Source organism: Notamacropus eugenii, chromosome 4, assembly GCF_028372415.1.
Source record: "Notamacropus eugenii isolate mMacEug1 chromosome 4, mMacEug1.pri_v2, whole genome shotgun sequence".
In the NCBI taxonomy this organism is placed as follows: Eukaryota; Metazoa; Chordata; class Mammalia; order Diprotodontia; family Macropodidae; genus Notamacropus; species Notamacropus eugenii.
In genome coordinates, this window is record NC_092875.1 from 348,553,842 (window position 1) to 348,577,594 (window position 23,753).

Sequence of the window (23,753 nt, forward strand, 5' to 3'; positions counted from 1 at the left end):
TTGCCTTATAGCACTTTGGAAAATTTTTAAGTGCCAGATAAACATTAGCAATGATTATTACATGTTATAATAGTGCGCTGCCCAGTCCTTCATCACAAGGACCTGTCTCTTCTTGCAGCACTGCTAAGAAATATGGAAACAAAGACTTGTAGAACTCTAAGGTATAGAGCAGGGACCACCTTGGAAATCACATTATAGTTTTTGATCAGGCACCCACACTCTGTAGAGACCACCTTACCCAACAGGAGAGAGCTGGGGGTAAAAAATAAGCCCTTTTCCCAGTGACTTCTAACTCCATTCATAAAAGGAAGGCAATTAAACAAGGTTGAAGGGCTCTTTCATAATGTTTAGGGTACTAAGACATCTTGCAAAAAATAACTCACTTGACTACTGAAGTCTTAGAATTTATAGTACAAACTTCTGGGAAAAGATTCTGTCAAAGGTTCTTATTGGTTACAAACATGCAGAGTCATGTACCATCACTGTTCTGAAATGTGGGACATTCTCTAGGCCTGTGAATTGCTGGTTGAAATCTTAAATCAGTATTCCATGCCTCTATCTACTGGCATAGAGGTCCCTGAACACAAAGCCTGCTACTGCAGCCTTAGGGGAACCTTGAGTCTTCAGATGGCTGGCAAATACAGAAAAGATAGGAGGTAGATGACAGAAGACAATGTTTTGATCCAGAAGACTGTGATGCATCATAGTAACTAGAATAGTGGGAGAAAGTATTGGCTTTATCTTGTGCTTTAATCTTTGTCAGTTCAATTAAACATTTATTGAACACCTACTATGTGCCAGTCACTGGAGTGGCTTCTGGGATGGAGACAAAAATTAAATAAGACATAGTCCCTGTGCTCATAGAGTTTACAAACTAATGGGGGCAGTATGGTATAGTGGAAAGAGTCCTGGATTTGTAGGCAAAAGGTCTCATTCTAAATTCTGCCTCTCTTCCTTTCTATCTCTGTGATCTTCAGATTCTTCATCTATAAAATGAACAGATGATCTCAAGAACTCTTTTGCTTCTAAATCTTTTGGTGCTACAGTTATACAAGGGAGTACTGTATATGTATTCAAATGACCATTATATAAATAATTCAGGGTAAACTATGAGAAAGATGTCAGCAAAGGACTTTGTGAGATTTAAAGTATATGTTTGGAGAGGAGGAGGTCTGTGACTAATTTGGGGGCATCAGTAAATGCTTTTTTGAAGGAAGAATCATTTGAGTTGGACCTTATAGGATTGATAGGAATTTAATGATTTTGGGAGGTGTGTTGGGGGAAGAGGTGGCAAAGAAATGATCTAGGGCATTGCATGAGCAAAGACACAGAAAAGCGGGGGACACAGAGGGGTGTGTGAGCAAATTTTTACTAACTGGTCCTCTGGACGGGGGTGGAAATGAACATATGACACACTCATAAGTTTCATTTTCTCTGTTAACATTTTCTCCTTTTTCTTTAGTCTAGACACCAAAAAATCAATCTCTGATCTGTAGTGTTTACTGATTTCTCAGGTGTAAATGCTAATAATGAAAACTTAATGATTGGTTCTTGAAAGCCAGTCTGAGCTGGTTCCAGCATACCACAGCATACCACTGGAGTACTGGGGAATATTGTGCCTAATTCTGTTTGGATAATAGATAAAAATATAGTAGTAAAAGAAGGGTAGACCAAGGTTGTAGAGGACTTTGAATGCTAGACTAAAGAGTAGTGAAAAAAAAGCATAAAAAATAGAGTAACATTAGAAGAACTGAATCCCAGGTTTGATGCTCCCTAGGTATGTGACATTGAGCAAGTCAGTTAATCTCTTTGTGTCTCAGTCTCCTCATCTGTCAAAAAAGGTTTATACTATTAGATGAACCCTAAAGTTTTTCAGCTCTAACAAAATTCTATGTGAATTATTAGTGACAAGAGTGGAATATAGTTTTTAGTCTATCTTAAATGTAAGCATAACAGGAAATAAGTCACATAAGTCAGCTCTAATTCACTAAGATTCTGTCCTTTAAAATATTTATTATTATTTTTATTTTATTTATTTTTTATTTATTTATTTTATTTATTATTATTGACAGATGATGGAATCCAACCTATCACTTTCTGGTATGCACAATGAAGAAAATTCTAGGTTTCCAAGTAAGTCTGTTAAAGCCTAAACTTGCCTTCTTTTTTTTATAATATTGCCAAACTTTTGTAACTTGTTACCTGTAAGTAGAGTAGAAGGGCTGGGGATTTTACTTTCAGAAATAAGCTTTTTAAAAATAGCTTAAAATGATAAAAAATATTGTGGAAATAACTTCTTGAGAACTTAACAGAATATGATGGAACAGAGAAAACAGAAGTATATGAGAACAGTTTAGTTGAAGTCCATAGGCTCTCATTAGAACCGTCAGGAGGTATTTTTGTTTTTGTTTTGGCAGGGGGTAAAGGGTTGAGGGAACTATCTCTCCCAGGCTGGATGGACAACCTTTATTCACTCATGGTCCAATCTCAATACCGATCAACTCAAAAGCTTTAACCTGTTCCACTTTTCCATACTGGATTGGTTCATCCTGGTGCAGTTTGGTGGTGGCTCTGTGCTCCTCAGGGGATGATTATATTCATAATAGATAATGCAGAGAATAAGTCAAATTCTTGCTTCAGCTCAGAGCCCCCAATTCAAGTGATCAGCCAGCCTCAGCCTCCCCAACACCAAGCCACCACTGCTGTCAGAAGGACTTTTCATTTATATATATATATATAGATAGATATAGATATAGATAGATATAGATATATAGATATTCATTTTATTTACTTTTAATGTTCTACCATCATTACCATAAAACTTAGATTTTTCCCCCTACCTACCCCCCACCATCCCCCTCCCTTCCCAAGATGGTATACAATTCTATATAAGATCTATACATACATTCCTATTGAATACATTTTCACTATAGTCATGCTGTGTAAAAGAACTAAAATAAATGGGAAAAATAATATAACAAACCGAAACATAATACACACACACACACACACATACACACACACACAAAATGATCTGCTACATTCTGTGATTGAATTCCATAGTTCTTTCTCTGGATGTAGAAGGCATTTTGCTTTAGAAGACCATTGGGATTTTTTTTTTATGTCCTTGCATTGCTATGAAGATCCAAAGCTACCAGAAAAACTCTCGCACACTGTGGTTGTTGCTGTACACAAAGTTCTCCTGGTTCTGCTCCTTTCACTCAGCATCAGATCATATAAGTCTTTACAGGCCCCTCTGCAATCTTCTTGTTCATCATTTCTTATAGCACAATAGTGTTCTATTACATTCATATACCATAATTTATTCAGCCATTCTCCAATTGATGGGCATCCCCTTGATTTCCAGTTTTTGGCAACTACAAAGAGTGCTGCTATAAATATTTTTGTACATGTGGGACCCTTTCCCATTTTTATCTTGGGGATGCAGTCCTAGAAACAATATTGCTGGATCAAAGGGTATGCACATTTTTGTAGCCCTTTGGGCATCGTTCCAAACCGCTCTCCAGAATGACTGGATGAGCTCACAGCTCCACCAACAATGAATTACTGTTCCAACTCTCCCACATCCTCTCCAACATTTATCATTTTCCTGTTCTGTCATGTTTGCCAATCTGATAGGTGTGATGTGGTACCTCAGAGTTGTTTTGCTTTGCATCTCTCTAATCGAAAGTGATTTAGAGCATTTTTTATATGATTACAGATTTCTTTAATTTCTTCCTCTGAAAATTGCCTGTTCATATCCTTTGATCATTTATCAATTGGGGAATGACTTGTATTGTTGTACATTTGACTCAGTTCTCTATATATTCTAGAAGTGAGGCCTTTATCCCCAAGATTAGCTGTAAAAATTCTTTCCCAATATACTACATCCCTCCAAATTTTGGTTGCATTAGATTTGGTTGAGCAAAAACTTTTCAGTTTAATGTAATCAAAATTATCCATCTTGTACTTCATAATGCTTTCTATCTCTTCTTTAGTCAAAAATTCTACCCTTCTCCATAAATTTGATAAATATACTGTTCCTTGCTCCTCCAGTTTGTCCATGGTATCAATCTGTATACCTAGATTGTGTACCCATTTGGACTTTATTCTTGTGTACGGTGTCAGGCATGGGTCTATGCCTAGTTTCTGCCACACTGTTATCCAGTTTTCCCAGCAATTTTTGTTGAGCAGTGAATTCTTATGCCAGAAGCTGGGGTCCTTGGGTTTATCAAACAAAAGATTGCTATATTCTTTGCCTACTGTGTCTTGAGTACCTAGCCTATTCCAATTGCCTACCCTTTTGTTTCTTAGCCAGTACCAAGTGATTTTGATTACTGCTTTACAATACAATTTGAGATCTGGTAGTGCTAGGCCACCTTCCCTAGCATTTCTATTCATTTGATATTCTGGACCCTTTGTTTTTCCAGATGAATTTTGATATGATTTTGTCCAGTTCTAGAAAATAATTTTCTGATAGTTTAATTGGTATGGCACTAAATAAGTAAATTAATTTAGGTAGAATTGTCATTTTTATTATATTAGCTCAGCCTACCCATGAGCAACTGATGTTTTTCCACTTACTTTGATCTGACTTTATTTGTGTGAAAAGTGTCTTGTAGTTGCGGTCATAAAGTTCCTGAGTTTGTGTTGGCAGGTAAACTCCCAAATATTTTATAGTGTCAACCCTAAATTTAAATGGGATTTCTCTTTCTATCTCTTGCTGTTGGACTTTGTTACTAATAAAATAGGAATAGAGAAGATTTGTGCAGGTCTACTTTATAACCCTCAACTTCGCCAAAGTTGTTTATTATTTCAAGTAGTTTTTTACTTGAATCTCTGGGATTCTCTAAGTATATCATCATATCATTTGCAAAGAGTGATAACTTAGTTTCTTCTTTGCCTATTCTTATTCCTTCAATTTCTTTATCTTGTCTAATTGCTACAGCTAACATTTCTAGTACCATACTGAATAATAGTGGTGATAATGGACATCCTTGTTTCACCCTTGATTTTACTAGAAATGTTTCTAGCTTATCTCCATTGCATATGATGCTTGCTGAAGGTTTTAGGTAGATACTGCTTATTATTTTATGGAAGTTCCCTTTATTCCTATGTTCTCCAGCGTTTTTAATAGGAATGGGTATTGTATTTTGTTGAAAGCTTTTTCTACATATATTGAGATAATCATGTGGTTTCTGTTAGTTTTGTTGTTGACATTATAAATAATGCTAATAGTTTTGCTGATATTGAACCAGCCCTACATTCCTGGTATGAATCCTACCTGATCATAATGTATTATTCTCATGATAAGTTGGTGTATTCATTTTGCTAAAATCTTATTTAAAATTTTTGCATCTGTATTCATTAGAGAAATTGGTCTATAATTTTCTTTGTCTGTTTTGTCTCTTCCTGATGTAGGTATCAAAACCATATTTGTATCATAAAAAGAATTAGGGAGGACTCCTTCCCCAATTTTCAAAAATAGTCTATATAGTATTGGAGTTAACTGTTCTTTAAATGTTTGATAGAATTCACTTGTAAATTCATCTGACCCTGGAGATTTTTTTCCTAGGGAGTTCATTGATGGCTTGTTCAATTTCTTTTTCTGAGATAGGGTTGTTTAAATATTCAACTTCCTCTTTTGTTAATCTGGGCAATTTGTATTTTTTAAAATACTCATTCATCTCATTTAGATTGTCGAATTTGTGGGCATAAAGTTGGGCAAAGTAATTTCTAGTTATTGTTTTAATTTCCTCCTCACTGGAGGTGAGTTCACCCCTTTCATTTTTGATATTAGTAATTTGATTTTCTTTTTTCTTTCTTTAATCAAATTGACCAAAGATGTATCAATTTTATTAGTTTTTTCATAAAACCAACTATTGGTTTTATTTATTAATTCAATAGTTTTCTTAATTTCAATTTTATTAATATTTCCTTTGCTTTTCAGTATTTCTAATTTGGTATTTACTTGGGGATTTTCAATTTGTCCTTTTTCTAGCTTTTTCAGCTGTATGCCCAAGTCATTGATCTCCTCTTTCTCTATTTTATTTATGTAGGCATTCAAAGATATAAAACTTCCCCTAAGAACTGCTTTTGCAGTATCCCATAAGATTTGATGAGTTATCTCATTATTGGCATTCTCTTGAATGAAGTTTTTGATTGTTTCTATGATTTGTTGTTTAGCCCACTCCTTTAGGATTAGGTTATTTAGTTTCCAATTGATTTTTGGTTTATCTTTCCATAGCTTTTTATTACATATAATTTTTATTGCATTATGATCTGAGAAGGATGCATTGACTATGTCTGTCTTTCTGCACTGGATTGTGAGATTTTTATGTCCTAGTACATGGTCAGTTTTTGTATATGTGCCATGTACTGCTGAGAAAAAGGTATATTCCTTTCTATTCCCATTCAATTTTCTCCAGAGATCTATCATATCTACCTTATCCAGAGTTTAATTTACCTCCTTAACCTCTTTCTTGTTTATTTTGAGGTTAGATTTATCAAGTTCAGAGAAGGGGAGGTTGAGGTCCCCCACTAGTATAGTTTGGCTGTCTGTTTCTTCCTTTAACTCCCCCAACCTCTCCTCTAAGAATTTGGATGCTATACCACTTGGAGCATACATGTTTAATAATGATATTGCTTCATTGTCTATGGTCCCTTTTAGCAGGATTATAGCTTCTTTCCTTATCTCTTTTGATTAGATCTATTTCTGCTTTTGCTTTGTCTGAGATTAGGATTGCTACCCCTGCTTTTCTTATATCAGCTGAAGCACAATATATTCTGCTCCAACCTTTGGCCTTTACTCTGTGAGTATCCTCCCATTTCAAGTGTGTTTCTTGTAAACAACATATTGTTGGATTATGTCTTTTAACCCATTTTACTATCTATCTCTGTTTTATGGGAAAATTCATTCCATTCACAGTTATGATTACAATCTGTGTATTTCCCTCCATCCTCTTTCCCACCATTTGTGCTTTTACTTCTCCCATCTCCCTTCCCCTCCTAAATAGTTTTCACTTTTCACCACCACCTCCTGCAGCCTTCCCTTTAGCCCCCCTCCCTTTTACTCCCCTTTACCCTTACTACTTCTTCCCTCCTTTTCAGCTTCCCCTCCCCTTTCTTCCCCCTTCCCCTCCTACTGCCTATAGAACTAGTTAGAATTATGTACTTAATTTTATTATTCCCTGCTTGAACCAAATCAGATGAGAGTACCTCTCCAACAATGCTCATCACCCTCCCCTCTTTCCCTCTACTATAATTTTGTACTTCTTCCTGTGATGTAATTTACCATTTTCTGCTTCCTCCTTTTCACACCTCCTGTTACAATCCCTTTGCATATTTAAATCACATTTTTATCATCACATCATTTACTTTATACCCATTCCCTCTATGTACCCTTTTATATTTCATAATAAATGTACAATTCTCAAGATCAACAGGTATCATCTTCCCTTATAGGGAGGTAAACAGTTGCCCAAATTGAGTAGCAAGTTTTTTATTTTTCTTTTCCCCCCTGTTTACCTTTTTATGTCTCTCTTGGGACCTGCGTTTGAAGATCAAATTTTCTATGAAGTTCTGGTGTTTTTGTCAGGAAGTTCTAGAAATCCCTTACTTCATTGAATGACCATCTCCTTGCCTGAAATGTTATGCTGAACTTTGCTGGGTAGTTGATCCTTGGTTGTAGTCCCAGCTCCTTTGCCTTACAGAATATCAGATTCCAATTCCTTCGATCTTTTAATGTAGAAGCTGTAAGGTCCTGTGTGATCCTGTCTGGAGCTCCTTGATATTTGAATGGTTTCTTTCTGGCTGCTTGTAGTGTTTTCTTTTTCACTTGATAGTTCTGGAATTTGGCAATGATATTTCTTGGGGTTTTGAGTTTGGGATACCTTTCAGGAGGTGAACAGTAGATTCTTTTGATGACTATTTTGCCCTCTGGATCTAGCACTTCTGGCTAGATGTGCTTTTCCTTGATGTTTTCCTTGATGATTTCCTGGAAGATATTGTCCAGACTTTTTTTTCATCGTGGCTTTCTGGCAGTCCAATAATTCTTAAATTTTCTCTCCTGGATCTATTTTCCAGGTCAGTTGTTTTTCCAATTAGATATTTTACATTTTCTTCTATCTTTTCATTTTTTAAATTTTGTTTGACTGATTCTTGCTGTCTCATAGAGTCATTTGTTTCTACTTGCCCAATTCTAATTTTTATCACATTGTTTTCTTCAGTTAACTTTTGCATCTCCTTTTCCATCTGTTCAATTCCATCTGTTCAATTGTTCCTCTTAAGGAGTTATTTTCTCCAGTTAATTTTTTGTATTTCCTTTGCCATTTGTCCAATTTTTCCAGTTAGGTTTTGTGTTTCCTTTTCCATTTGTTCCATATTGCTTTTTAAAGAGATGTTCTCATTTGTGAATTCTTTTTTCATACTTTTAAAATCATTGGCCAATTTTTCTTCTATTTCCTTCTTCAGTTGTTCCAGGAGAGCTATTTGTGCATGGGAGCAGTTCATAGTCCCTTCTGAAGTTTCAGATGGAAGTACAGTCTCACCACTGATGTCTTTGGTATTTGTGTTTTGGTCTTTGTCCCCATAGAAATATTCTATGGTTTTTTCACCTTTGTTTTGCTTTTTTCTGCTCATGATGTTGATTGGGTGTTGTTGCTTCTGGTTCTTTCAGTTAGAAGCTGCAGAGCTTGGTGTTGAGCTGACTGGAGTGAAAAAAAAAAAACTAAGGGCAAGTGCCTTTTTATCTTTTTGTTTTATGTTTCCCTGATCAGCCCTGGGGCTAGCTTGTTAAGCATTGGGGAGAGGTAGTCTGGTCAAGGGAGATTTCCTTAGCTGAGCTGAGGCAAAGTCAAGCTCAGGGGTTGGTGATCCCAGCTACCCTATTGTCTTCCTATTTCCCCTAGAGTTCTGAGGCAAGTCTGGGCTCTAGTGCAAGTTTCCACCTCCCCTGGAGCTCCTCTCCTAGTGCTGAGGCACACCTGGGTTCTAGTGTGAGTTTCCACCTCCCTGGGGCCCCTCTCCTTCCGGTTCACCTCTGCCACAGTAGGAGGAATTCTCCTTAGCAATTTTCCTAGCCTCAGGTGTTATGAGACTATTTGTCCCCTCTGCTGTTCCCACTGATCCAGGATTTTTCTGGGGAAATATTTTATGGTTCTTTCAAGGTCATCAAGGGGGAAGGAGAGAGCATTTACTGATCCCTCTGCCATCCTGGCTCCTGGAAGTTCAAGTAGGTGACTTACAGACATTTAATCTGCTGGCTGAAAGTCTCAAGAGCTGCTGCAGCTGATATCTAGGGCTTAGCTGCTGTCACTCACTTGGCTCTGTTGGTCTCTTGCCCTGGGCCACCACTCTGCCGCCCTTCCACCTATTGCTGTCTCAGATCTCCCTGGGGCCCTCTTGCTCAGCTGCACTGGGGGGAATGGGGAGTAGGGACACAGTAATCCATATTTATTTGGAAGATCCAAAGTGGCAGAGGCAGGGGTGGTAGTAATGGTGGTGGTGTTGTGTTCTGCATCAGTAAAGGGAGTACATGGAGATTTAAAAAAATAGATCTTCAAAATAAGTATCTCAAACTTTGTTAAATTTGATCCTCATTCCTTGATTGAAATTGGCTTAGAAATTCCAGGGTGGGATGATTCCTATTTCTTCTTTTAGCCCTGCATCCATACAGCTTTACTCGTCCTTCTAGTTTCCTACTGACCTCAGTTCCTTAGGTATTCCATAGTTAGTAGCTTACTCCCAATTAGCTGCCATTATCTCTGGTAAGCAATGTGAATTCATTCATCATTTAATAAGTTTGAGTATATTTGATCAAAAGACTATAAAACTGTGCATTCCATTTGATCCAGAAATACTGCTACTAGGTTTATATCTCAAAGAGATACAAAAAAGGGAAAAGAACCTATTTGTATAAAAATATTTATAGCAGCTTTGTGTGTGTGTGTGTGTGTGTGTGTGTGTGTGTGTGCATTTGTGTGTGTGTGTGGTGGCAAAGAACTGGAAATTGAGGGGATGTCCATCAATTGGGGAACGACTAAAGAAGTTGTGGTATATGATTGTAATAGAATATTATTGTGCTATAAGAAATGATAAGTAGGGTGATTTTAGAAAAACCTGGAAAGACTTAGATGCACTGATGCAAAGCGAAGTGAGCAGAACCAGAAGAATATTGTACACAGTAACAACAATATTGTTTGATGAAGAATTGTGAATGAATTAGCCATTCTCAGCAATAACAATGTTCCCAGACAATCCCAAAGGACTCATGATGAAATATAGAATCCATCTCCAGGGGAAGAACTTATGTTGTATGAGTATGAACCAAAATTTAATATATTTCATTTTCTGCCTTTTTTCCTCCTTTCCTTCTTTGTTTCTTTCTTTTTTTGAGTTTTCTTGAACAAAATATCTAATATGGAAATGTTTTAGATGACTGCACATGTATAACCCATATCAGACTGCTAATCATCTTTACGGGGAGGGGAGGAAAAAGAGGGAGAGATAGAATTTGTAACTCAAAACTTAAAAAAAGTTAAAAAAATGTTTTTATATGTAATTGGAGAGAGATGAAATATCATTTAAAATAAAAATTAAAAAATAAGTTTGACTATGAAAGGGAAATGCTAGGGAAACTAGTTAATTTTTCTATTGCTGGAATTCATGAAGTTGCCACCAAGTCAATGACAGTGCCTTATGGTAGTATAGATAAAATAATAGTTCATTTAGTTATGTTTGTTTATAAAAGTAGAATTTTTAACTAAATTGCTGAATATATTATGTAACTACTCACTAGCTAGTAACAATAGCATAATGGATTTAAATTTGTCCTTTTTTGGAGGGGTCACTAAACTCAAGTATTATCAAGTGCTACTTAAAGTTCTGCTATTCCTTCCAAGATGAAAAGAGGGCACACATTTGTTCCTTGGTTTGGAAATTTTCTGGAATTATTACATGTAGTATTCATGTGTGTGTGTCTATAGTGTACATATGCATATATATATGTGCGTGTTTGTCCTTTGTGGCTGAAGAAGACCATGCCATCAGAGAAATAATGACATGACTTGCACTTGACTTTGTTTTTGAGTGAGGGAGGGCTGTGCAGGTCACCAGCCCCACCTCTCCTCCAGAGTCATCTGAATCCAGTGACCAGATACTCATCAGGATGGCTGGAGATGACCCAGGATGAGGCAATTGGGGTTAAGTAACTTACTCAAAGTCACACAGCTAGTGAGTGTCAAGTGTCTGAGGTGAGATTTGAACTCAGGTCCTCCTCACTGCTGCACTGGTGCTCTATCCACTGCACCACCTGGCTGCCCTGCATATGTATGAATATATACTATAATATATTTATACACATATATAAGACCACTATATTATTATCATCATTAGAAAGTTGTTGATGTTTTTGAATGGGAACAGGGGTACTCATGAAAATGGTGGTCTTCCAGGCTTTACTAGCACCTGAAATTTATTGTCTTGGAAGCCTCAGAGATCTAGTTATTCATACTCACCCTTCAGTCATCAAAAACCTTTAAAAAGTTACCCATAGCTTAGCAGGGCATAGATATTCACAACCTCTGTGATATTTCATTTTTCTCTAGGTGATTCTTGTTCTATTTTGAATCATAGCATTTTGTTAAGCTGGAAGAGACTTTAGAGACCCTTCCCCCACTAGATGAAAAATAAATGCTACGAGACAGGGAACATGCCTGTGGGTAAACAAAATTTTCTATCACTAACCCTGCCCTTCTGTATCCCTAGTGCCTCACACTTGAATGAAGCCAAAAAATTTCACAACACATGCACAAACATATATGTATATGTACATATGTTTATACATGTGTGTATTCATTGTATCCAGTATTCCATTGTTAGCAGAGAGGAACCCTTTTAGCTTAATATAATTCTAAGGGTCTTCTTCGCATTTATTTTTCTGAATATAAACTACTCACTAAATTAAAGGAATGATTTTATTTTATTCAAAGTAAACATAATGATTAATTAAATAGAAGTTAATTTCACTACCTCTGACTGACTTTGGAACTGTAAAACTTGGATACAATAGTGATTTTTTACCTCCTCATATTTCCTACTCCTCAATCATAATTAGGCAAAGGAAATGATGATTAGGTACCACTGAAAATTCTTATTCTCCAGATTATTGTTGATATTAAGCCTCTTTAATGTACAAGGCAATGGTGTTCAATTTAGTGGTTTGTGGAGCATTAAGAGAGTCAGATAAAGTCAGATTTTTGCTATCCCAGTTTATAAATTATTTGACCCGGGATGTCACTTCATTTTTCCTAAGTCTCAGTGTCTTCATCTATGAAATGGGGGCAGCAACATTTGCAATATTTACCTCACATGGTTTTTGGGAAGAAATCTAAAAGCACTGTGTAAATATTAACTTTTGTTGTTGATTGTAGTCTCTTTTTCTCATCTGTTTTTGATGGAGTTCAGATACAATGGTCTTGGGTGATTTGCTATCTTGGTATTTTAAAATACACACACAACCACGTACACAGATATATATATGTATATATATAATGTTTGACATACTATTACACAGACAGATAAAATAATTGCTTCTTATAATTAAATAAAAGCTCATCATCTGCAAATTCACCAAGAGTATCTTTAAGATAAATCCAGTGGACAACAAGACAGCAGTGATTGTATGGACATTATCAGGTACCTTCATGCTTGGACTACTATCGTTATTACTACTTGTTTTCATAATAGCAAGAATTAGCATGATCCTATGCTCATTTGGGCTAGGAGGAGGTAGAACAGAAACTACCACTCTAGTAAAGTTACTTTTAGCAACTTGATACCAGTTATTTCAACCTAGGTCCGGAGCTTGCACACTGATTGTGCTTAATTTAATTTTACTAACTTCTTCTGAGGTTTGCTTCAATAAGTGAAGAACAGCCTAGCTGTTAGCATCCATAGGACACTCTGCTGACATTGGGTCAGAAAGGCTAGACTCAGGGGCCCATTGCCCCCAGCCAAAAGTAAATGAATTAATAAACTAACAGGGACTTTAAAAAATTATTTAGATTATAGATTGCCAATCTCAGTGCTAAATACTAAATGCAAAAATAAAGATAGTCCTTGCCATCAAGGGGCTTCCATTATAATGGGGACAGCACGCATAAGGAATTGGTGATTGTTTCCTGGAGGCATAAAACTAATTTGTAGGATAGTGCCTGAGCAGTGAGGGAAAATAGATGTCCTTTCCTTCCTTCCTTCTGTCCTTCCTTCCTCTCTTCCTTCCTTCTTTTCTCCCTCCCTCCCTCTCTTCCTCCCTTCCTTCTTTCTTTTCCAGTCGAAAGATAACTAGTTTACCTGAAAAAAAAAAAAAGAAAAAAACCCAGGGTAAAATAATGAAATGAGAAATGTGACACACTAAGTATTTTTAGAGCTCACTTTGGTTTTGATTTGGTAGAGGTCTTGGGAGTTCTGACTTCTCAGTGGCTTTTTGTGATTATGTCTGAGATAAATATTTGGGATGACCTTTTTTTCCTAGAAATAAGTGGATTTGATCATATAGACAGGAGGCAAAACTTAGCCCAGTATGTCAGCTTGTGGGACATACTTTTCTGGATGATGATAACATTAAGTTGCCCTTAGTCTGTTTTGTCAAGATTTTTCCAATTCACACATCACCTCTCTATTCCTCCTCATTCCTGCCTCGTTCAATCTCTGTGTATTTGAAAGAGAGCATGGGAATGACTTTCTGGCCCTAGTTCTTTAGTGGTTTTAATAGCTGTATACTCTATTTGATTTTTTTTCCATATGTGGCAGAGAATGAATGTTGCTAAAGCATGGATTGGAGAGGAGTTCTTGTCTTCTTTACTCCTTCCTTGAGCGCCCAGGACAGAAAAAGAATTCTGAGCATTGTGTCAGGGCTGTTTCCAAGGCCTAATTAAGAATTACTGTGAAGTTTGTTTCTTGTGCTCTATCCTGTCCTGCCCCTGGGAAGCCATCATTGGGACCTGGTAAGGACTGTGGTTGTATAGGGGCCATGGCTGAAACTTTGCTATTAGGGAATGGGGCGAGAGGCAACATGGAGGAATGAAATGAGTAGAGTGTTGGACTTGGATTCAGGAAAATCTGGGCTTAAATCCTACCCCAAACATTTAATATTTGTGTCACTTTGGGCAAGTCATTTCAGTTCTCTGTGCCTCATTTCCCACATCTGCAGAATGTGGGGAGTCAAATTTGATAACCTCTCAGGTCCCTTCCAGTTCTAAATCTATGACTCTATGAACTTGTAAATAAGATATTCCTACTCAGGCAATGAAGCAGGAAAGGTATCTAATTGTGTGAGGAAGCAGAAAGGTGATGACCTGATCCATGATGCCTAAAACTGAAAGTGCCAGATATGATAGTATAAATCTGAAATGGAAGCCATGGTCAATGCCTAGATTTATGATTTGAGGAGTTAAGAGATGCCAAGGCAGTAGGAGTGTCTGAAACAGAATCTAAATCCAAATTAGGAGCATAACCACACCCAGGAGAGCCACTAGAAAGTAAGGTCTGAGGTTCCAGATGTAGGCCTTGTGTGATTCAGGATAAGTCTCATGACATTGACATAAAAAGGAATATTCTTTTTGTTTTGTTTTGTTACATTGGCTGGTCTGTGGGTAAATGTCAGTTTTTAAGCCCACAGATGTGTAGCTGGGTTTCTGAATTCCCCTCATCTAGAAAGCTTCCACCACTGTTGCCTCCATTTTTTTTTCCTATGGCAATCATGTATGTATGCTACCTTTGGAACTGACATTTCATCTCCCTAGTTATGCTCTTCCTTGCCTTTTGGTCGGCATTCTCCATGAAATGTTCTCATGCTAAGCAAGGACTTTCTTCTGACCAATGCTCACCTTCTTTTTCTCTATAAATATCTAGCTATTGCGCTGGAAAGGATAGATGAACCAAATTGCACAAATATATTAATGACTATTGTAGCCCTTGAGGACACTCCTTTAACTGATAAAGTGTGCCTCTTACACATGGCTTCTTCAGGTTAAAAATACTCTAAATATCTGTATCCCTAAAAAACTATAGCTCATGAGAATGACACATTATAACTGTTAGTCAACTAGAGGATGGAATTACTTCAAAGCAAACACACTTAGTGAGATAGTATAGTTTAAAAAAATAGCAATAAAACTTTTCCCCTGTAAACCTGGAGTATATTCTCTCACAAATACAGGTACCATCTTTGGGAAGACTGGATACCTGTAGAGAACATGTGTGGTCAGTGAATACAAGTGGAAGAATATACATGTAAGGAGAACATGTGGCCAGTGTACATTTATCGAGGAGAATGGATGAAGGGAATGCATGCAGCTGCACACATGTGGAGGGGCAACTCACTCTTCTAACATTGCAGGGATGGTGATTTCTTCTAATGAAGTCATTGTGTTGCTTCTTTGCTGTTTCTTGATGTTCTCTGCCAGATGTGTTCTCTCTGTTGGTCACTTTGTGATAGGTGGCAGGCCGTTGGTTGTGTTGCCATTCCGGAATGTTACTCTATTGTATTTTTTTCTGACAACTCACCAGTCATGGCTCCACTGGGAATGTTATTGTAGAGTTTCTCTTTGGTCCCAATTTCCACTCCAATTAGAATTTTTGCTATTGTGCTATCTCTTCTTTATGAGAAGACTGGGCTCTGCCATGCTTTTTAGTTTAAAGCCCTCAAGCAATTTACTACTTTTCCCAAGTACTCATCTTTGAACATTTGGACAACTCTAAGGAAAAAAAGTCTTCCTGTTTTTCTTTCATCAAAAAGTGACCTATTTGTTTTTTTCAGAGTTTTTGGATGAAAAGATTGGCTTTTCATCTCCAGGAGAAAATTCTTTCCCTCAACCTCTTTAGAAAATAGAGTGGAGTTCCTCCTAGTTAAGTAGCTAGGGTTTTTCAGGTCAGTTTTACTTTTCAAGTCAACTTTTTGGTCATCAGATCTTGGGTTTCTCTGAGACTTCACTATAGCTTAGAGTGGGCATTGGTTATGCCATCATATTTGTCTGTAGACTATATCTAATAAGCTGTTCATGAGGTTGCTCTCTTAGCAAATCTTCAGGTTTTTCTGGGTCTCCCAGTTTCTCAGTTTCAAAACTCCCTCTTCTCTTCCTTGACAATGAGTGAGCAAAGAAGAGATACTTGTCTTCACAAACCTGTCTGATCCAAGGAGCAAAGTATTCCCTTTGCCTAGTCACATTTCTGCTTTTACTATGTCCATGCAGCCAACAAGACCAGAAAAAAACTTTGTTTCTCATATTAAAATGAAATAGTCTTATTATGTCACTTATCTCAGGCATATTTGCATTTTAATGAGGACAAGAACCTCTTGACTGAATAAATCTGTAATTTCAATATTGTGGGAGCACCTTCCAGTAATCCAGACTATGTCTCTTTCCTCAGTTTGTAAGATGCTTGTCTGTAGGTCTTTCAATTTATCCTATATAGAGGATCTACCCACTGTGCCAGAAGACTTCCTTAAAAAATGGGAGTGTCAAGTAAACACTCAGTTTACCCATTTGTTATCATAGAATATCAGAATTGGAAGGTATCTCTGAAATTATCTAAGCTATTGGAAAAGAAACACTCTTTACAACTATGCTTCACTTTTGTCACTAGATCAGCATGATTAAGTTTCTCTAGTTACATATTTCCTGATGATTTTTTATTTTTTTGTAATACTTTATTAGTAATATGCAGTAACTTGTTTATACTTATGATTCATCTTTCCATGGCCCTTTGGGCCACCTGCAATTTTGATTCTTTTGAAACTCGGGTGTATCAAGATTTGGAATCATGTAGTATCACTTGAAAAATATAGGCTTCTGTGTCAGGGAACATCTTGATATCATTGAAAACATGGCACAATTCTCTATATGTGATCCAGCCAAAGTTTTTCCTACTATTCAATCCTAAGTACAGGCTATTGTTCTTTGGTAGTACCTGTTTATGATGTATGTAATGAGGTACCAACACACTAGACAACTGTATGTCATAATCTGTGTGTAACATTCCCTTTGTTGTTTTTCAGTCATTTCAACTGTGTCTGACTCTTCACAACACCATTTGAGGGTCTTCTTGGCAAAGACACTTGAGTGGTTTACCATTTCCTTCTCCAGCTCATTTTATAGATGAGGAAACTGAGGCAAACAGGTAGGTGGATTGCCCAGGATCCCACAGCTAGTAAGTATCTGAGGCCAGAATTGAATTCAGGAAGAGGAATCTTCCTGACTCCAGCCCCAGCACTTCATCCATTGTACCACCTAGCTACCTCAACATTTCCTTTGCATCAGAGGCTGGAGAGGACAAATACATTGTCTACTCAGATAAAGTTTGCTTTGGTGTTATAGCTACTATCCTGTGATGAGCTTAGTGGTGCCCTTGTGGACTTGGAAAGGAAAAAACAACAGTTCACACCAAGCAGCAATGAAGCTGGAGTGGCCTGGAGATGTAGCCAGCGCAGAGAAGTCAACATCAAGAAAATGTATCAGAGGAAGAGTCAGGTCTGAATTCAGGTTGCTAGTGGCTACCCTTAAAGAGGAAGCAGAGACCAGTTTATCCACTTTGATCCCTTGGTTTTCCAACTAACTTGACTATAACCTCTGATATTGCATTGGTGGAAAAACTTAGCTACATTCAGCGATATTGGATGCTTGAAGCTCTTTGTGAGATGACAGCCTAGATATCTAAATTGTGTTGGAAAATTCTGGTGTTTCGGTGTGCCTATAGACTGGCCATGGGTGGCTTTCATCCCAAAATTACTGTGACATGTTTTGTATTACGAGTAAGACTATTTACAACTAATGCTTGCTTTTGGAAGATTCTATTACCCCATATTCTCATGATTAGGGCTTTTCAAAATTAAACAGACCAAGGAAGAAGGAGTTATTTTAGTGGGTGGAGACAAACCAAAAATCAAATACACACCAACCACAGCCCCTAGAACGAGGGAAACAAATTCCACTCAGCAAAGATAGACCTAGGAGATAGAGGTAACACCTCCTTAAGAACCATAGAGAGAATGGCATTGGCCCTCACCATCTTCTCATATTGGGTGGAGGACACAACTATCAGATTAAGTGTGGGATTGCCAGCATTTCATCATTGAAAACGTTGAGCAAACTAAGAAGCAAAGTTTTCTGGTGGTTAAATATGGATGCTCATTGGGATTTTTTTAAAGTATGGATTTAAAAAAAAAAAAGTCTAAAAAGAAACCTACAGATTTGCTGCTTTGCTCTAGTCATGTCACCACTCTCCCTAGCCACCCCAACCTCAGTAGCTTCCTCATCAGTTTTGTTTGGGAAAATATATATCCATGCTTGCCATGCCTTAAATAATTGCTACCTTTTTCCCTATTTAAAAAAAATATTATCTCTCCTTTATGAATATGCTGTCTTTGAGAAGCTTTATGAGCAGAGTTGACCTAAGATATTGCACCTATTTTGGAGCCTGGGAGCAATTTCACACCAATCTTAAGATCTATTTGGTTCCAAACCTCTAGAGACAACAGAGAAGACATTATCAACTATGGTGCTCATAGACTTCTTTCTTCCTTCCTCCCCTTCTTTCCCTGTTCCTCCCCATCCACCACCCCCATCAGGAAATGCACTATCCACAATCTGCATTTTAAATCACTTTTGAGTGATATGGATTTCATTGAATGAGACTTTGTAGTATTTCAGTGCTCAGTGTGATTAGTACAATACAATCTGTGAACATGAGCATTTAGAAGACTTTTCCACGCATATTAAAGTCTGACTTCTATTTTGACTCTGCCCAGAATGTCCTCCCTGAGACTGACAAACACTCTAGGTGAGCCTATGTCTCCCTATTATGTGCCTCTCGATATCATTCAGTGGGTTTTTGACATATGTGATTACATGGTTACATCTGTCAACAAATCTGATGTTTGAAGTAACTCATGGGAGGTAAGTCATTGGAGGAAAGCCTTTAAGGCTGCCATTTTGTTCTACTGAGTCAGTTTTTTTTTTTTAAATCAACAAAGGAGAAATACAACTGTATCTTGTATTCTCCATACCTCTCAGTCACTTGTGTGACTGTGAAGGTGTGGCCAGCTGTTGAAAATGCTTGTGCTAGCTTTCCTGTCCCCTTCATGTTTTTGTTAAGCATGTCCAAGATGCATAGATCATTCTCACAAAAATTTCTATAATCATGGAGAGGTAGGTATGCAGTTCTGTAGGTGCTGAAGCCTTCTCAGTTTCTTGACCATCCTCCATTAAGCTGAGAGCTCTTTGAGGGCAGGGAATGTCCTTTCTTCTTTGGTGATCCCCAGCATTTAGCACAATGCCTGGCACCTTGGACAGGGCTTAATGAAAGTTTATTTATTTACTGATGGACCTTTAGAGGTCTCTCCCCACGGTGGGTGTGGAGTCACCATACATCAGGTCTCCCGAGTGGAATGCTCCCACTTGGCTGAAGTAAGGAAGAGCAATGCTGCGTTTTGCAGCTGCTGGCAGGGTCTGAGTACAGGAGACATCCCATGAAATGATGTTGTTGCTGTTGCTGACTTTGAGTGAAACCAACTCTGCCAACTCTTTTTCCTTTTTAATCTCTTTTAGGAAAATCTGCAATCCATCCTTTCATTTAGCTGCAAGTTATTTATGTCTTCTAGTTTCATTTATATTAAGAATGTCAATATAGAGATGTGGTTCAGTTCCTCCAGTAATCTATACTTTAGTATGGTTATATAATAGTGGTTATACAATGATTGAACATTAAAAATAACAACAGTGAAACTAATATATGGAGGTGGTCTAATAACCCTCAGTCCTTTCCACCGTTCTCTCTGCATCCTTATAGAAATGGAAGGGAGTCATATGGGACTGAGAATTTTGTTCTCTTTATTTTTCTCTCTGGCCTGGCAGGAGAGCAGTGGGTGGAGAGTTAACCTCAGAGGCAGAGAGTCCTGCTTCTGATACATACTGGCTGAGTGACCATGGAGAAGTCATTTAGCTTCTAAGTCACCCAGGCAATTCTCAAAGAATTGGCAAAAAAGGTGCCAAACAGAATTGGTTGAGAGTTTCTTCACTCCTTAATTCCCTATTTTTATTTTTTTGTTTTAAACTTAAGAAATAAAGCATGCATTTCCATAACATAATAGAAAAAAAAAGATTATTGTACATGAAACTGAAAACCTGTTATTTAAGACTTACTATTCTTTTTAAATGTATAATAAAGTTATATACATTTCTTTTGTCCTCTTTTTTCTTCCCTACCCCCACCCCTGGAGATGACTACATTAGATGCAAAAAATGTGTATATACATATATATATATATATATACACACACACACACATAAATATGTGTGTGTGTGTAAAGCCATTCTATACCTCTATTTATCAGTTCATTCTCTGGATTAAGATAGCATCTTCCTTTATATGTCCTTTGTAATTGAAGTCATAGGTCTAGTAACTATCACTATCTCTTCTATCAGTTGTCATAACAAAAATGCATTAGTTGGTGGCCAGTCTTCTGGTGAGAGGCCTTACTATATAGTTTGTCTGGCTGCTCCTTTGCTAGCAGATGTAGCTTCCAACCCTTCCAGGCTTGGTTGAACATTCCTGAGTGTGAACTCTGCTATTATAGCCTTAAAGAATCTAGAATTATTTCCATCCTATGATAGAGCATCCAAGTGGAATTTTTGTGGAGAAATGCAAACCTAGCAATGGAAATGTAAACATCAGTAACAGGTTGCTTAAGGATGTATTTTGAGATATTTCAAGAGAATGTGTTTTCCTGCCACATCTCAGTCTGCCTCCTTCTAGTCTACTCTATCTGCATATTAGAAATATCTTTCTAATGGATGCTACTATTCTTAATAGATAATACCTATTTAGGAACTCATTTACTTAGCAAAAAGTCTTAGTTGAAAAGCCTGTTACTTTTTTTTTTTTTTGCCATGAATACTGTGAGATTGAATTAGCAAGTATTTTCCCTTTTCCATCTCCCTTTCTCTCTCAGGAAAACATTCTATATCTGGAATCACAAGACTCAGCTTCAAATCACACCTCTGTGCTTACTCCCTGAGTGACTTTTAGACAAGTCACTTAACTTCCTTGGGCCTTGATTATTTCATCTATAATATGAGGGGGTTGGACTAAATGACCCCTGAGATTCCTTTTAGCTCTAAATCTAGAAGATGATGCCTCCACCTTGATAAATTTTCCCTCCATAGGTTTATATAGGTCCATAAATGTTCATTAATATATGGAAAGTAGATGACAGAGTTATGTCTCTTTAATGACTGTTGAGTCATCAAGAAGGCAGAAACTAAGGCCTCTTGGCTTTGGAAAATGCCTGCTGCCTTTCTGGGTTTCATTTTTTCCATCTGTAAATTGGGATTAATAATACTTTCCCCTACATATTTTTGGCAGCATTAGAAGGATGAATTGCCCAGTATCTATCTATATTGTGACCCTTTCTGAGAAAGGATTCTGTGCCAAATATTTGTTTTATAACAACTTCCACTACAGCCAAAGAAGAGAAAAAGATGACTCATGGTTCAGTTCATTTGAGAATGATAACCTTAATCTATTTGCAGTGAAAATGAATAGCCTCATTTCTTTAAGTTGAATGATTTTCCCTCTTCCCTCTACAACCAACATCCTTCTCACTCACTGTTAGCAAAGGACCACCAGATCCTCCAGTTGTGTAGCAGATGCATGACTGTATGTGTGTGTCACCACTAAGCCATGCAGAACATGTGCTTTATGCCAGCTGGGTTATTTATGGAGAATAATTCAGAGGGAATTATTAGAAATAAGTTCACAAGGCTGTTGGGTAATGACTTATCTTTTAAACTGTTCCTTTTTATATAGCTTCTGCTTAACAGGGCAGAATCACAGAATTTCCAAGATGGAAGGGGTCTCAGCAGCCATCTGGTCCAACTCATCCATAAAATTAATCGCCTTGATGGCATCTCCAACAGGCCATCATTTAGCTTTTGCTCAAAGACATTCATTGAGGAAAATACCCTACCTCCTGACACATCCCATTCTACTTTTAGATATCTGTATTGGTTGGGAAATAGTTTTTTCCTGATACTAAGTTTAAATGCCCCCCCCCCCTTGCAACTTTTACTCATTGCTCCTATTTTTCTCCTCTGTAGCCCACAGAACAGGTCCAGTCCCTTCCACTTAATAGTCTCTTCAGGTATTTGAAGACATGAAGCTATCACATTCCCTGTAAATTTTCTCTTTTACAGGCGGAATATCCTTAGTTCTTTTAATTGATTGTTGCATGGTATAAACTCTAGGTTCTTTGCCGTTTGGATTGTTCTCCTCTAAATGTCTCTAGTTTATCAACGTCTTTTTGAGTTATGTTGCCTAGAACTGAATACAGTGATACTGCAGATGTGATTTGACCAGTGTAGGATACAATGAGACAATCACTCAAGTGTATACTGGAGCCAAAGTGTATGGCTTGTAAGAGTTGATTGTTAAATTTTCAGTGTGACTATTTATTCCTTGGAAATTGACAAATGTTAAAAGGTAGGGTAGATAAGTGGTTCAGTGGATAGAGTACAGGGCTAGGAAATCACAGACATTCATCTCCACCAGTGTCTTCACCAAGAAAACCCCAAATGGCATCACAAAGAGTCAGAAACAGCTGAAAATGACTGAACAGCAGCAACAAATGAGGGTTTAATTTCTTATTTTGTTAATTGTCTTGATTTAAGAAAGCGATGGAAAAGTGTTAATAAAGAAGATTAAACTTAAAGGTATGGCATGTGTACATGTCTTTTTGGAGAACAAGTTGGTAAACATTTATCAACACATTACTGCCATCACCTTCGTATTCCAAGAAGCTATACTCTCTTAGTGAACCACAAGAAGGCATTAGCTTTCGGCTGCTCTATAACACTGTTGATTCATGTTGAACATGTGTCCTAAAAATCTCAAAACCTTTTCTAAACAAAGTGCTGTCTATTAATGTCTCCCTTATCTTGTACTTAGGGAACTGATTTAAAAAAAAGCACCACTACCAACAACAAAAAATCCCGTAAAACTGTATGTATCCCTATCACTTCAAAGAAAAGTTTAATACTTAGCAAGTTTGGCTAATGGGATAATGAAGTGTTGCTAACCTGTTGCCATTTTTTAGATAAGTTTTTAGATAAGTACATCTCTTGCCTGACTTAGTACCCATGGTGTTTGATGGAAAGGGAGAACCTTGAATTATTTTAAGCAAAGCAAATTTTCCTTTAATTGCATCTACTTAGCATTCGTAGGGAACGTAACATAACTTCTGATTCAAATAGCGATTATAATATTGTCCTTTTAACTCGAAGGTGTCCTTTTAACTAGACAGACAGAAACCTATGGTTACTGGTTGGAAATGTCAATGGGCTTTGGGACCATTAGGGAAAGACTGAATTTAGGATGAGTATGAAGATAAGTTGATAAGTTTATCTACCCTCATTTCCTTTCCTCTTAGTCTGTCCTCCAAGGGAGAGAGGATTAAAAGCATTTGAAAATTAAAAGGAAATATGAATTAGCTATAAGAACAATTGGTTAGATCAGGTAGAGAATTAAAGGAACTTTGCCAAATCCTTCAATGAAGTTTAAATTGACAGGTTAGCATCAAAGAAAAGTTTAATTAAATCTCAGAATTCTGACATTTGGGACAATGAAAGGGCAGGAGAAGACCTTTATTAGTATACATTTAAAAGAAAAGGACATTTTATTTTCTGTTGCAAGAGATG

General features: G+C 37.2%; 1 long non-coding RNA gene across 1 annotated transcript in view; it reads left to right on the forward strand.

The window, feature by feature from the left end:
• Positions 1 to 2,070: 2,070 nt before the first annotated feature.
• The window catches only part of LOC140501573 (uncharacterized), a 34,750-nt gene continuing 13,067 nt past the window's right edge, over positions 2,071 to 23,753 (forward strand). Inside the window, exon 1 of the long non-coding RNA XR_011966241.1 lies at positions 2,071 to 2,133. This is a non-coding gene — a long non-coding RNA (uncharacterized lncRNA). The remainder of the gene's footprint in view (positions 2,134 to 23,753) is intronic.